The sequence below is a fragment of the Psittacula echo genome (genome assembly GCF_963264785.1).
Source record: "Psittacula echo genome assembly, chromosome: 5".
Lineage (NCBI taxonomy): Eukaryota > Metazoa > Chordata > Aves > Psittaciformes > Psittacidae > Psittacula > Psittacula echo.
The window spans coordinates 20,010,592-20,025,759 of record NC_137739.1 but is presented as its reverse complement, the minus strand read 5'-3'; positions in this window follow the sequence as shown (position 1 = coordinate 20,025,759).

Below are 15,168 nucleotides of genomic sequence, written 5' to 3'. Positions count from 1 at the left end.
GAACTGACATCTAGAAAATCCAGGAGTTGGTGTTTTTCTTTCACCATATGTATAAGAATGATTGCTGTAATGGTCAGACCTAATCCTGAAAACCAGTGATAGTAATTTTCAGGAAGTATTACTGTAGTTCAGATCTCCAGTGCATTTTACTTTTGCCTGCAAACATTTTTTCACCTTTGTGTCAATAATCTCTTCACTCACATGCTACGTTACATAAAATAAAGGAAACCACATAAAGAGCCTGTTTATTGATGAGGGGAGTGTTGCATGTGACTTGGAGCAACCTGGTCTAGTGGAAAGTGTCCCTGCATGTGGGAGAGGGTTGAAATCGGATGAGCTTTAAGGTCCCTTCCAACCCAAACCATTCTATGATTCTATGAGTGCAGCATGAGTAATACAGCATGGGTTTCTTCACACTGTTTATCATTGCACCTCGGTGTCACAGAACAAGTGAAGTGAGACCAACCAAAATTTATTTTTCAAACTCAATTAAAACTCCATCAACATCAGCTACAGATTAGGAATGTCACATGAATTTGTCACTACACTGCTGACTCAAGAATTGAGTGTCAAGGTTTATGGCCAATGATCCAAAATGCACACTCACTCACCTAAAAAGTGAGGGCTGTCGAGGATTTTCATAGAATCATAGAATGTTGCATTTGATGGAACCAAAGGGAGAGTTTCTAACTGCAAACCGCTGCTCCAAGCAGGGCAAACACCAAACAGCTGCCCAAGGGGCTCCTTTTGTACTCTGGTCAAGTCTGATCTGTGGTCAGATATGGTCACATATACCCTCATGGGCTTAGGACTCAGCTTCCTCACCCTTGTACTTGTTGGCCGCCACCATGTGGGCATGACAAAAGCTGCAGTGGAAAGTTTTCACAGGCTTTTGCTGGGTCTTTGTGGCACAAAGTTTTTGCAGGGGTTTTTAGGGTGGGTTCATCTGCCACATTCAGTTCACAACCTTAAGCTAAAAACTGCCTTAAGACCTTAAGCAATCACTAATTCTGATCATGTATGTTGAACTTCCCCCAGCATCTTTGAGATGACTAAAAAGGTGGCCAGCTATGATGGGGATGAGAGTTACCTCACTCTTCAGGTACTGTGCTACTGCCCACTCATTAGATTACTTAAGCCCATCAGATTCCATTTGTCTTGAGTGGAATTTGAAGTAGGAAGCTAGGGATGAAGGTTTCATTATTGGGTCTTCATCAGCTATAGACCAACATATTGCTTTCTTTTTAATCTCCAAAACCAACTGTTAATGGATAGGCGGAAGAGACTGGTATGGCAGTGTTTCTCTAAACTGGTACAAGTGAGAATTCTGTCTTGTAAAGAATTAATCAAAAGGATTGTTTTGATTTTTATTCACTAATGCCTTTTTTTCTGTTCTAATGCAGCACTGCAACATGTATGAACTAGTTGGTTCTGTAGTAACTCTTTGGTGCAATCAGTTTCATTCCTTTTAAGTTTCTTTCTCTTCTGTCACTGTGCAAAGATAAATCCCTGTCTTGGTCCAGCTAATGTCAATTGGAGCTTTAGTAACTACTTCAGCAGGATTGATTTTTGTCTGATTTTTTCCTTGCCTAAATGGAGTATAAAACCAGAAATAGAAAAAGGTGATCCAAATGCCATTTCAAATTATTATGCCACAAACTTCTAAATATTCAAATGTTCCATATTACCTTTTCAGTTCCTGGCGACCCTCCAGGTATTAATGCTTCCTTTTCATTAGTGTGCAATGTAATAATTGATACATGAACTAAGTTATTGGACCTTTGTTATTGCCACAGTAAAATCTCAATCTCTATTAACAAAATATGGTATTTTTTAAAATGCCATATTTTAGAGCTGAATTTTCAGTCATGTCTAGGAGAATTTGGTGATGGTGTAATCTCTGTGCTTTTCACTTTTTCTATTCACTTCAATAACTGAATAACGTGACATGCTATAACCAGTTTATAACAACTGTTGTGTTATAACAACAAAAGAAAAAGTTTTAGTTTACCTTTTAAAGGCTAAAAGAGGCTCTCCAAGGACAGAAAGGGGTTAAAATAGGGAGCCATCATTTTCCATCCTGCAATGAATGCATGTTTCAAATGAAGTGCACAAAAAATTTTTTAAACTCCATGAGCTTCTTTGCCAAAGGGTGATTAGGTTTTGTTAATGTTGTCGGGTTTTTTTTCATAGCTGTTTGGTTTTACAATAATTTTCTCTGCCACTATTCTGTGAGCCCTTATTGGACAGGCAGGTTCTTCTACAAGTGGGGTTGTATATAATTTTTCCAGAGGCAAGCTTTTATATTTGTTACATCATTTAAAGGACTGAGGTTGCTTTTTGTTAGGGTTGTTGATGACACAGCTACTGAAGGGGAAGGATAGTGACCCCATTAGCCTTTCAGGTTGCTCATACACAGTGCACAGCCTACTACTGCAGTAAGAAGTTTATTGCATTTAATGCCCATGTGAATTTTGACTGCATATGGTGCAGGGAATTAAAACTATAATGGATTTCTCTTCTGAACTGGAAAAAGCCTGAAAAATCTCACCTTCAGTGAATGTTCATGCTGATATCCCTCTTTCTGTAATGTACATTTTACTGAGCAGTCTGGCCCTAAAGATTAAGTTCTATATATTAAGTAAAGGCCTGGAGGTATCTGTTGAAGACTACTGAATCAAACCATAGGAAAGGACGGCTTAGTCCTTAAGTAACTTCCCATAACATGTGGAAAAAATAATTGTATTTCTTAATGGGAAATTTCAGCTTTGGGGATCTCATGCAGCAGTAGTAGAATGTCATTACAGCTGCAGAGAAATATAGAAAATTTCCTATCACAAAAGGTATTGCATCTGATTTAAAGTATCATCTAGATAGGATTTTTTGCGTCAAAGAAATATGAAGTTGATGGTTGCCTACAGCAAACAAAAGATAAAATGCAGCCAACAGTGTTATTTCAGAAAGACCTATCTTCTAAACCTGAGGAAAACCGTAAGAAAAACTGATTGGAGAGAACATATAAACAGAAGGTTGTGAATATAAACTGGGCAGTTTCTAGGAATATAGTGGTTTGCCAGAATAAAAACAAACTCCTAAAAGAGTTTATGTTTGACTTTGAGTCTGTCTTTGAAACAAGCTAAAATTTAACAATTAAACCAAAATCAAAACAAACCAGCATATAGTGGGGGAAAAAAAAAAAAAGGACAAAAAAACAACCAAAAAACAACCCAGAAAAACCCACCCCACAAACAGGAAAATAGATAACAACCCCTATAAAAAAATAAGGTATAATATGAATACAGTTAATGTGATAGGATAGAAATATTGAGATTGGGTGGTAGGCTTAGAATTTACCAGAACTGAGGGACTATTCCTGTTCTTATTGCTGCTTTTTTTGAATACATCCTATGTGAACAGTTACTGGCAGTAGTGATGCAGAACTGACAGAATTATTCATTTAATGTTTATATTCTGGAAAAATCATGATGAAAAATCCTTATCATGAAAGGAAAAAGTAAGCAAAAGGATATTGGAAAACATCTATTAAGGATAAATATTTTTGAATCAACAGTCCTTTTATACTTTTCTAAAGAGTACTCTACAGTATATACCTAGCAAACATCCCAATGATACAAGTGCACTCAACTATGTAATCACTGACCATTTAGTTTCACATAAATTTCAGGCAACATAACAAAAATCCAACACAGGATTCAGGTGACAGAAATTAAATCAGGAGAAAAATTTAACAGCAATAGTATGCTTTTACAGGAAGTATTTCATAATCATAGAATCATAAAATGGTTAAGGTTGGAAATGACCTTAAGATCATCCGGTTCCAACCCCCCATTTTCTATTAAGTAACCAATCTGAGTCTATGATGATACTGCAGGGTTGTTACATAGAAGTTACCATGAAAATATAGTGCATTTAAAATACACATGATGCTGAAGTAGCTTAGAAGTACTGGTGGAATATTCAAAATAGGCCACTAATATTCTCTCTGCTTAAGAGAGAAACAGAGAGAAGTATACATCAACTTTGACACCTCTATATTTAGCTCATCTCAGACTTTGAAAGAAGCCAGCCACTAAGACTAGCTAATGTAGAAGTTCATATCTGGATTCATATATGGAAACCAATGATAGAAAAATTGCTCTGAGGCAATACATTTTGCCCAGGTTCAATTTAAGTGTTGAACTCCTGTGTCAGCTTAAACAAATGGACTTTTTCAGGATGGAGGCCCACATTGCTGCTAATAAACCAGTGTTTCAGAGGTCCAACACCCAAAGCTTGCAGGTCTTTCCACTATGAAGAGAACTATGAAGGAGGCAGAAGCTGATTCACACAAATAAGTTAGTGAGTGGGCTACTGAATAGATAAGTAAATATGCACAGTGAGTTTTTGTTCAGCCTCAGCACAGCCTTCAAAATTAACCTCTATAAAGCATTTTGGATTTGACAACAGATTTCAAATGACACTTCTCCAACTAACCAGATAGAAGGCACATGAAAAACAAGGAGGTGGTTGGTGACAGCCAGCATGGCTTCACTAAAGGGAAATCCTGCCTGACCAATTTGGTGGCCTTCTATGATGGGGCTACAAAACTGATGGACAGCGGCAGAGCAGTTGGTGTCATCTACCTGGACTTGTGCAAAGCCTTGTCCCACGTGACATCCTTGTCTCTAAATTGGAGAGACATCAATTTGATGGATGGACCACTCGGTGGATAAAGAACTGGCTGGATGTCCACGCGCAAAGAATTGTAGTCAATGGCTCAATGTCCGGCTGGAGACCAGTAACGAGTGGTGTCCCTCAGGGATCGGTGCTGGGACCGGTCTTGTTCAACATCTTTGTTGGTGACATGGACAGTGGGATTGAGTGCACCCTCAGCAAGCTTGCCGATGACACCAAGCTGTGTGGTTCGGTTGATACGTGGGAGGGAAGGGATGCCATTCAGAGGGACCTCGACACACTTGTGAGGTGGACTGATGCCAACCTTATGAAGTTTAACCATGCCAAGTGCAAGGTCCTACACCTGGGTCGGAGCAATCCCAGGCACAGCTACAGGTTGGGCAGAGAAGAGATTGAGAGCAGCCCTGCAGAGAAGGACGTGGGGGTGTTGGTCGATGAAAAAATGAACATGAGCCGGCAGTATGCGCTCGCAGCCCAGAAAGCCAACCATATCCTGGGCTGCATCAAAAGGAGCGTGACCAGCACATCGAAGGAGGTGATCCTGCCCCTCTACTCTGCTCTTGTGAGACCTCACTGGGAGTATTGTGTGCAGTTTTGGTGTCCTCAACATAAAAAGGACATGGAACTGTTGGAACAAGTGCAGAGGAGGGCCACGAGGATGATCAGGGGACTGGAGCACCTCCCGTATGGAGACAGGCTGAGAAAGTTGGGGCTGTTCAGCCTGGAGAAGAGAAGGCTGCGTGGAGACCTCATAGCAGCCTTCCAGTATCTGAAGGGGGCCTACAAGGATGCTGGGGATGGACTGTTCATCAAGGACTGTAGTGACAGGACAAGGGGTAATGGGTTCAAACTTAAACAGGGGAAGTTTAGATTGGATATAAGGAAGAAATTCTTTACTGCTAGGGTGGTGAGGCACTGGAATGGGTTGCCCAGGGAGGCTGCAAATGTTCCATCCTTGGCGGTGTTCAAGGCCAGGTTGGATGAGGCCTTGGGTGACATGGTTTAGTGTGGGGTGTCCCTGCCCATGGCAGGTGGGTTGGAACTAGATGATCTTAAGGTCCTTTCCAACCCTAACTATTCTATGATTCTATGATTCTAAGTCTGAGATACCAAGACTGAGTCAGGCTATTGCCACAAAGAAGTAGATAAACCAAAATCTGGGCCTTTTGCTAGCCATCTCAGTAGAGAGGGAATGATGGACTGGGGAGTGAAATCCTTTAGTATGTTCTGTGCATTGCAAGCTAAACATGTTTATTAATGATGGGATTGGAGCCTAGTTATGAATGACCAGGCTACATTCCTTCTACCTGCAGAATCACCAGCTGAGAATAAAGGGATCTCAGAACCATCTACTCTGCCATTCTGAATATCCAAATGTACAAAACACAATATTGCCTACTACACCACAACAGTGTTCCACAAAGAAGTTCTATGATTCTATGATACAAAGACATCCAATTTCTACACATGCAATCCAAGAGATGAAAAAAATGCAACTACATCAAGCAATTTTAAAAATCAGGAATTATTTTTACCATTAAAAATCTACACTTAATTTTTAATTTAAATTTATGAGACTTCAGCTTCCAGAAGCTTGCTGGTTCTTCAAATTTTATTTGCTATATTAGAAAACATTTAAACATCTATTTTTCCCTTATATAATAATCACATCAGTTCTCAAGTTTCTTAATCTATACACTAAAACTTGAGCACCAAATATTTCTTTTTTTTCTCCCAACACTCAGTATTTTTGTGTCTCTTTCTTTTCAGCATAATTTTCAAAACCTGGACAAACTGAAATGTAAAGATCATTCTAGTTTTCCCACTGACATTGTTAAAATCACTATTCTGCTTCTCTGCTTGTTTAGCCAAGGGGCATGACATGGTCTTTTTTAACGCTATCACTGTGGGAGCTAATGTGGAATTTCTTGCCTGTTATGATCTCAAATTCTTTTCAGACTTGTTTTTACAAACAAGTGTCCCTCATTCTGAAGGTATATTCTGTATCTGTCCTTTTTATACGTAACATTTTGCATCCAATATCACTCTGCGTCCTTGTCTCATTTATCATGCTGCTGACAACTGTTGCAAGGAAAAACTTCTCAATTCATGTGATTCAAATCTCATCGCTATCACCAACAACATTTAATTAACCGTCACTCACTGCCAGCTCAGGATCAGCAGTACAACAGATAAACCACAGTACTAGGTACCTACAAAGTAACAGTAAACACATAAAAACTTATAAATATCCTTAAATAATTAATCACCCAAAGTAATATCACTCAGATATCATCACAGGCCATGTGGGTTACAAGCACATCCCCACTTCTTGGAATGCAGGCTGCCCTACTTGCTCACTCCTCCTCTTGAAACTGTTGTGGTCCAGCTCTGTGCAGTCCTGTGTTATCTGATAATACACAGGCTGGGAAGAAAGCACTCATAGCCCATGTGGGTCCCTGCTTGGTGCACCCTGTGCTGTCATTCCACTAGCTGGATGAAGGCTTCTCACAGCATCCAGTGCAGAGGCAGCTCAGAGACACTAAGCCAAAGGTGGCAATGACATGGGGCAACATCTGGAGGGCTTTTTCTCTGTTTCACTCACTTGCCCAGCTACTCATGCTTAAACAGTTTCATGCTTCTTTTATACTTTCCCAAGGTTTATTTTAGAATGTTTTAGTTTCTGTTTTGTTTGTTTGTTCATTTAAATTCTCCTCTTTAGCCTATGGCAGAAGGTTGGAACTAGATGATATTTAAGGTCCCTTCCAACCCAAACCATTCTATGAAATTGAATGATTCTATGAAGTTGTTTACTACAAAGGTGATGAAGCCCTGGCACAGATTGCCCAGAGAAGCTGTGGTTGCCCCATCCCTGGCAGGGTTCAAGGCCAGGTTGGATGGGGCTTGGAGCGATCTGGTCTAATGGAAGGTGTCCCTGCCCATGGCAGGGGGTTGGAACTGGAAGAGCGTTAAAGTCCCTTCCAAACCAAACCATCCTCTGATTCTATGATTATCAGTTTGGGGAAATGTCCTCTCAGTTAACTCAGTTATCTTATTCGTGCAGTTTACCCCCACATTCCCATGATAGCAGCTGTTCTTATATAGGCCATTTTGCCAACTGTGGGCCCTACACTTTGTTAAGTGTAATTTTTGGTCAATCATCTGTCTGGATCATTGATACAAATATTATAAAAAGAGTTACAATATCTGTGTAATCCATTCAAACACAATTCCCTGCAATACAGGCCACTTAATTTTGCTCTGTCCAGGATTTTTCTTGCTGTGAATGGTTGTTATGCATTTTAGACTAGAAATGTATGTTTCTGTCGTCATAAAATAACTCCCATTTGTGGACTTGATTTTACTTGTTTACTTCTTTTGCTAATACATTTCTTGGTTTGTGGGAGACAGGGAAGAGGAAACAAGTAAGCTTGCCAGTGCATCTCTGCATAATAGATGTTGGCAGTGTATATACAGTCTCAGTGGGCAGTCTTCTCATATTTCTAGTTATTCTTCACCTGATTTCTTGGACATGTGTTCTGAACTTTTCTGAAAAAAAAAAAAAACAAACAAAAAAAACCCTGATGGAAACCCTGATGGAAATCTAAAGCAAAGATACAAATGATTCTATGATATTTCATACTTACAGGTGAGGTTGGTAGTCACTTTCTCTGTTTAGAGTTTCTTAAAGTGTTTCATAGTCCACAACTGTGTTTCCTACATTCAAGAGCCTGCTTGGAGTAGTGGGCAATTTCATTGTTACAGCTGAATGTAATTAGCCTGAGAGGTCAGGGGCTGTGAGAAAGTATTCTCTGAGGTAGCAAAGGGCATTTCTTCAGAGGCAACTATATTCAATTGCTATCAACTACACATTGTTAACACATTCTACGTCCTGAGATATCCAGTATTTCACCTTTTCTGAAAAACTCAACAAAATTGCAAGTCTTAGGAGATATTGACCTAAGTACTGCCTCCAGAGTGCATTGTTTGTGATGTTTCAGCAGTACCAGTGCACCAGAAGCTTACTTTGAAGTCTCAGGTTGTAACAGTCATACTTCCTTTTTAATCTTTAGTCTTCCTTCCATCGCTTACTGCTCTCCACCCATGCTGTATATATCAACTACAGCTAACAGAAATGTAAACTAATGGTATATTTTTGATACTCAATTTAATTTCTCCTCACTACTGTTTAGGCTGTCTCCAGATAAGATAATAGGACATATTTCTCCAGTAATGCAGCTTCATAAGATGCTGTTCAGAGTTACAGTGTCAGTGTATCCAAAGGAAAACTGAGACTTCTTAGGTCTGATTCTCCTTGTGGCATGTATTGTCATTTATCACTGAGGCACGCTGGAATTCAGACAGTACAGAATTGGAAGTGTAGAGTTTTATGCTTGCTTAACATATGCAGAAAGGGCTGTATACAAGACAGTGGGAACTTGAATCCTTTGCAGACAAAGTCACCCCTTTTCAATTCTGCAGGGACCACAGAAAGCCAGCAGACCTTTGAAATAATATGAATTTTAGGAAGCTCGGGATGAGATTAGAAAGAGACAAGTTTCTTTTTCTGATCTTGCTATTCTGTTCTATATTGTGCTCCTTTCTCACTTTTGCAGGGATTATAAAGATGAATTTATGTGATCTCACATGCTTGCTTTATGGAAGAAAACAACATGGATGGCATGCATAAAATATGCTAACCTGCTCTGAGCTTGAACTGAGAGTACTGTCATAACTACTGCATGTTAGTTTACATTACAGAGAAGCACTCTTCATACTGACTAAGAATGTCTGTATAATGATCTGCGGTGTAATAATCAGCATTTTGAAAATTCATACCCTACCTTAATCCTCACTCATTACTCCATATCTGTTCCATACAGTGTGGTCATGGATTTTCAAGGAAGGAGGTTACACGTCCTGTACTGCTCCATTATGGCTCTAGCAAAAACCAGTAGCTTCCCCTACTATTGAAATCCCACCAAATTTGTCATTCAAGATAATTTTCTTAAAAAGCTTCTATTTGTACCCTCAGCTCCTCCAACATTTTGTAATTTCATGAAGCACCCTTCTCTTCCACAGCCCTCATTTTCTTGATGCAATGTTTCATTCCTTACATTTTAAACCAAACAAGAAATTCAATGTAGTTAAAATTTTGCATCATTGTTCCATTAACATTACAATAGGTGACTGTTTGGGAGCTGGAAAAGTAAGGCCTAAGTCTAGCAGACAGTGTCTGGGTTTGTCCCTTTCTTTTTTCTCTCTCACAGTCCCTTCCCCAGATTCCCTTTTCAGAGGTTCATGTAGCCACTTCTCAAACCATTGTAGTCATTTGGACCAGCCAAATGACTACAGAGGCCAACATGGATTCAGTTAAGAAAACTAACTTTGCACTTTGAGTGCTCCTCACTCCTTGACTAGAGTTCTTTATGGATGTTGTCTGTCAATATTTCATCCCCTCCCAGTGGCAGCAGAGTTCAGAAGCTCATGCAGAGCTTCTGAAGAAACTTTTGATTCCAGAGATTTATTGAAAACTTGGACAGTCATTGAATAATGGCAACTGGGATAGGTGTCTGAGGACTTGAAAAAGAGTTGCCTATTTCTAAGCATTTCTCTAGCTCCTTTTAATAAAAAGTTAAAAACTTGCAAGATATGATGCTGTTCTTGCCAGCTCTTCCATGCAGATGGAGCTACGGACTAGAATGAAGCCTCACTGGAACTAAAGCAAATTCTATATTGAGGAAAAAATGTACTAGAAGAACTGTCAGATTAATTTCACTGGCATGAGTTGAACTACTTCCACTGCTAAGCTGTGTATTTATATAAGAGTACATATGTGTGCTTAAAAGGATAGGATGCCCTTGAAGATTTTGGGGTGCATTTGGCCTTATGACATATTAAAGTGATGATTCTTAGCACAGTTGGTTGCATTATGGAAAAAATAGCAGGGAAATAGTGTTGGTTTATATATCTTGCAAAACACCTGCTTCCGTATATCTCTCTGTGTAGGAGGGGAATAGAAATCTCTACACATTAGTCATGTAGATCTCAGGATAATTAGAACATTGACTATGTGGCAGCTAGATAAAAAAGCAACCACTATGAGAAAGGTTTGAGAATTAATGAGTTTTGGGGTTTTATAAACGAGTAATGAAAATATCCTCTGCCTCTCAAAAGGAAGAAAAAATATCAGGTCTTGTATTACATCTTTCCCCCTCTACCATTTCAAATGATACCTTTTAAAGGGAAAATGCAATTAGAAAGACATTTAAATACAATAGAATGGACAGTCTTGTTTACTGTAGTGGTCACCACTAGAGATTCCTTGAGACTGTCTTTGTGTGGCCTCTGACTCATTGTCTGAAACAAATCACACACACTCTATGTGCTCCGTTTTACCTCTCTGTAATTTAAGAGAAATTACCTTTGTGTATTCCACAATTTATGCAGCCAGAACTCTCTATTTGTAAGATTTCATACACCAAAACCAGTTTAGCATGTGGAGAGCGATTTAGGAAAAGGTTTCATGAACTTAAGCTTTCAGTTGCATGAAAGGTCCTTGAATAAAAGCTATTTTGTAAGCACAGTTTTTCTTGCAATCATTACCACCATACATAAAACACAGTGTTCTGGCACAGTGTAAGAGAGAAAAACAAAAGAATATGTGCATCTTTTATCCTTAACTATTCCATTAGTGAAATAATTCTGGAGACAAAGGTAAAAAAAATTTCTGTTTTTTCATTCCATTCTTAAGAAAGCTTTTTTTTGATCTGCCAGCAATTTCATGATACTCTAACCCTAACCCCATTGAAACTCTTAGTGATTTTTTGCCTTCTCACTTACTTTACCTTAGGCATAAGTTGAACCACCAACTAATTAACCAACAAAAATATTCCTTCCTCAAAGTTAAGCAAAATCACAAGCCTGCCAAGTCTTACTTTTATGAGTAAATACTTGCAAACATGATCTTATTCAAATATCGTCTTAATATCTAGCCCTTACCAAGTGAATAAGGAGTATTCAAGTAAAACCTATTCAGGTTTTCTACATATTTTACAAAGAAATTATTATTCATTTATTTTCAATTTTTAGACTGGAATGATTGACAATACAGTGCCCATTCCTGCGAAATTTTACCTGCACTGTTACATAAGCTTTACAACTATAAAGTTCTTTTTGTCAGAAATCACAACTTTGGTTGCTTCCATTTGACTTCTTATGTCAACTTGTTGTGCATCTAGTAAATGAACAACTTCCCACTGCTGGATGAAAGGTTTCTATAGTGCTCCATGAATATACAAATTTCCCTTTTTTCCCTGAACCCAGCAAACTGATTTCTTTGTTTCAGTGGAAGGTTAAGACCAATTCAATACTAAAGTTCTAGACAACTAATTGCCAAGTATATTTATATCTTCTAGTAGTTGTAAGAATTTTGGCTGAGATTTTGGCTGATGCAGCTAAACTTAACTTCTGTGGGAGGTATTTAGTCATAGCAGTATTTGCTTTGCTTCTCTTATGTTGAATTTGCTGATCTAGTTGTTGCAAACCTGCATAGAAAGGTATAAAATCAGCAACTGATGTTATATATTGGTTTTGCAACAGAAATTAATTCTCTGACACACAATCATCTCCTTTCAACCTACCCTGTACTGATGCAGGTACTTATCCCCTCCCTTCTCTGCAAATGAGCAGACAGAGAGCCTGGGAGAGTAGGTAGTCTTTGAAATGTGACTCAGAGGTCAAAATATTCAGAGTCTCGGGAGGAAAGTGATATTCACAGCTAGGGACAATTTATTGTGACCAATCTGCCCCCAGCAACCTCCCAGCACTATCAAAGGGCTTGGTGATGTCTCGAGTTCTCACATTGGCAGTTGCTATGGGTTTGCATAGGAAGGCATGTCTTCTCTGAATTAGAAACACTCTGATGAATAAAAACCTGTTTATTTCAGAAAATCCTTTCAAGAGCAGATCTTTGGCTGAATTTAAGGTTCCTATCACAGTTTGCAATGATACTCTTTCTATACATGAATCACTGCTTATAAATCACAAATTCAGTAAAATGTAAAATGAAATTCAGCTGTATGTCTGGCAGGGATAAAACATAGTGCTGGGTTCCTTCCTTTTTTCTTTTTCTGTTCTTTGTTTTATTCTTTTTTTGCTTTTCCTTAGAACCATCTGTGAAAGTAACAGCACAATTAAGACACCTAAATCGATATCACCAGTGTTCTTGCCTTTGCTTGTCACATTAAGTATCTTTTAAAAATTGTGTTCAACATAGATTCTTTGTGGGGTTTTGGGGTTTTTTTGGGTTTGTTTTTTTTTTTTTTTTGAAAGGTGCTTTGGATAGCTTTGGTGAATCACTCAATTATTTATTGATCTCATAATTATTCAGTGTTATTCCTTCCCACCTGCCCCCACCTTAACATTACTTCATCTTCTTTTAAAAGTCTTGGGAAAAGTTTACATTAATTATTAATTATTACATTAAGTTCCTTATCAAAGTTTTGCTCATTGCTTGAATTCCATGTTGCCAGAGTGATAAGGAAAGAACTGGCTGGATGGCCGCACGCAAAGAGTTGTGGTCAATGGCTCAATGTCTGGCTGGAGACCAGTAATGAGTGGTGTCCCTCAGGGATCGGTGCTGGGACCGGTCTTGTTCAACATCTTTGTCGGTGACATGGACAGTGGGATTGAGTGCACCCTCAGCAAGCTTGCCGATGACACCAAGCTGTGTGGTTCGGTTGATACGCGGGAGGGAAGGGATGCCATCCAGAGGGACCTCGACACACTTGTGAGGTGGACTGATGCCAACCTTATGAAGTTTAACCATGCCAAGTGCAAGGTCCTACACCTGGGTTCGAGTGATCCCAGGCACAGCTACAGGTTGGGCAGAGAAGAGATTCAGAGCAGCCCTGCAGAGAAGGACGTGAGGGTGTTGGTCGATATAAATATGAACATGAGCCGGCAGTATGCGCTCGCAGCCCAGAAAGCCAACCATATCCTGGGCTGCATCAAAAGGAGCGTGACCAGCACATCGAAGGAGGTGATCCTACCCTTCTACTCTGCTCTTGGGAGACCTCACTGGGAGTATTGTGTGCAGTTTTGGTGTCCTCAACATAAAAAGGACATGGAACTGTTGGAACAAGTGCAGAGGAGGGCCACGAGGATGATCAGGGGACTGGAGCACCTCCCGTATGGAGACAGGCTGAGAAAGTTGGGGCTGTTCAGCCTGGAGAAGAGAAGGCTGCGTGGAGACCACATAGCAGCCTTCCAGTATCTGAAGGGGGCCTACAAGGATGCTGGGGATGGACTGTTCATCAAGGACTGTAGTGACAGGACAAGGGGTAATGGGTTCAAACTTAAACAGGGGAAGTTTAGATTGGATATAAGGAAGAAATTCTTTACTGCTAGGGTGGTGAGGCACTGGAATGGGTTGCCCAGGGAGGCTGCAAATGCTCCATCCTTGGCGGTGTTCAAGGCCAGGTTGGATGAGGCCTTGGGTGACATGGTTTAGTGTGGGGTGTCCCTGCCCATGGCAGGTGGGTTGGAACTAGATGATCTTAAGGTCCTTTCCAACCCTAACTATTCTATGATTCTATGATTCTATACAGAGGTATCTCACAGATAATCAACCAAATAAAGAAAAATTGGCCACTTGTTCAGAATTCATTTCTCAGATTGAAGGCAGAAAACAGTTATGGTGAATTTTATAACAGGTTACTTCTGCGGGGTCTTATTTTATTAGGCTGGGTAAATTGGATGAGTCAGAGCTATGATTATCTAGGAATTCAAAGAAAATAATTGACATTTTTTCTCCCAAGCATACTGTATTTTTCTTTATTTTTGTGATAGGTGTTAGGTTAAGAGATGTCTGCATAAAGCTCCACCTGATGAAGAGAACAAGAAGGTTCTTAGGTTTTTGCATTTTGCTTTGGTTTACATTCCACAAAGTAGATTTGCTTCAGGCATGACTCTCCTAAACTCTATATTGCCTTCTTTTACTCTTCATCCAAAAATCCCTGAGAGAGTACACTGATTTGTTCAAATCCAATAGATTTGCCTATTCTGTAATAACAGAGCTATTATAAGCATTACTATTATGGTAATAGTGTATGTGCAATTGTGGACTGAAAGTAGGAAGCTAAAAAGAACTGCTTTGAATTTTAGCATGGCAAGTTTCCCTGCACTCTCTGAGTTCATAAATGAAAATAATTGTGCTGCAATGCCAAGAAATTAGTATCTCACCACAACTCCAAAATGCTGTGCAAACATAGCATTGCATAACTATGAATCCACTGAATGGTATCATTATGACTAAAATTATCTAATGTTGTGTTAGAATCAGGTTATCTCACCATGGTACACAATACATTTTCTAAATATGGGTAAAAAACTAGAACATTCTTTGGAACAAGTATTGCCTAAATACAACAGAAGTGAATGGAAAATGCTGGGCCTAATTAGCTGTACATT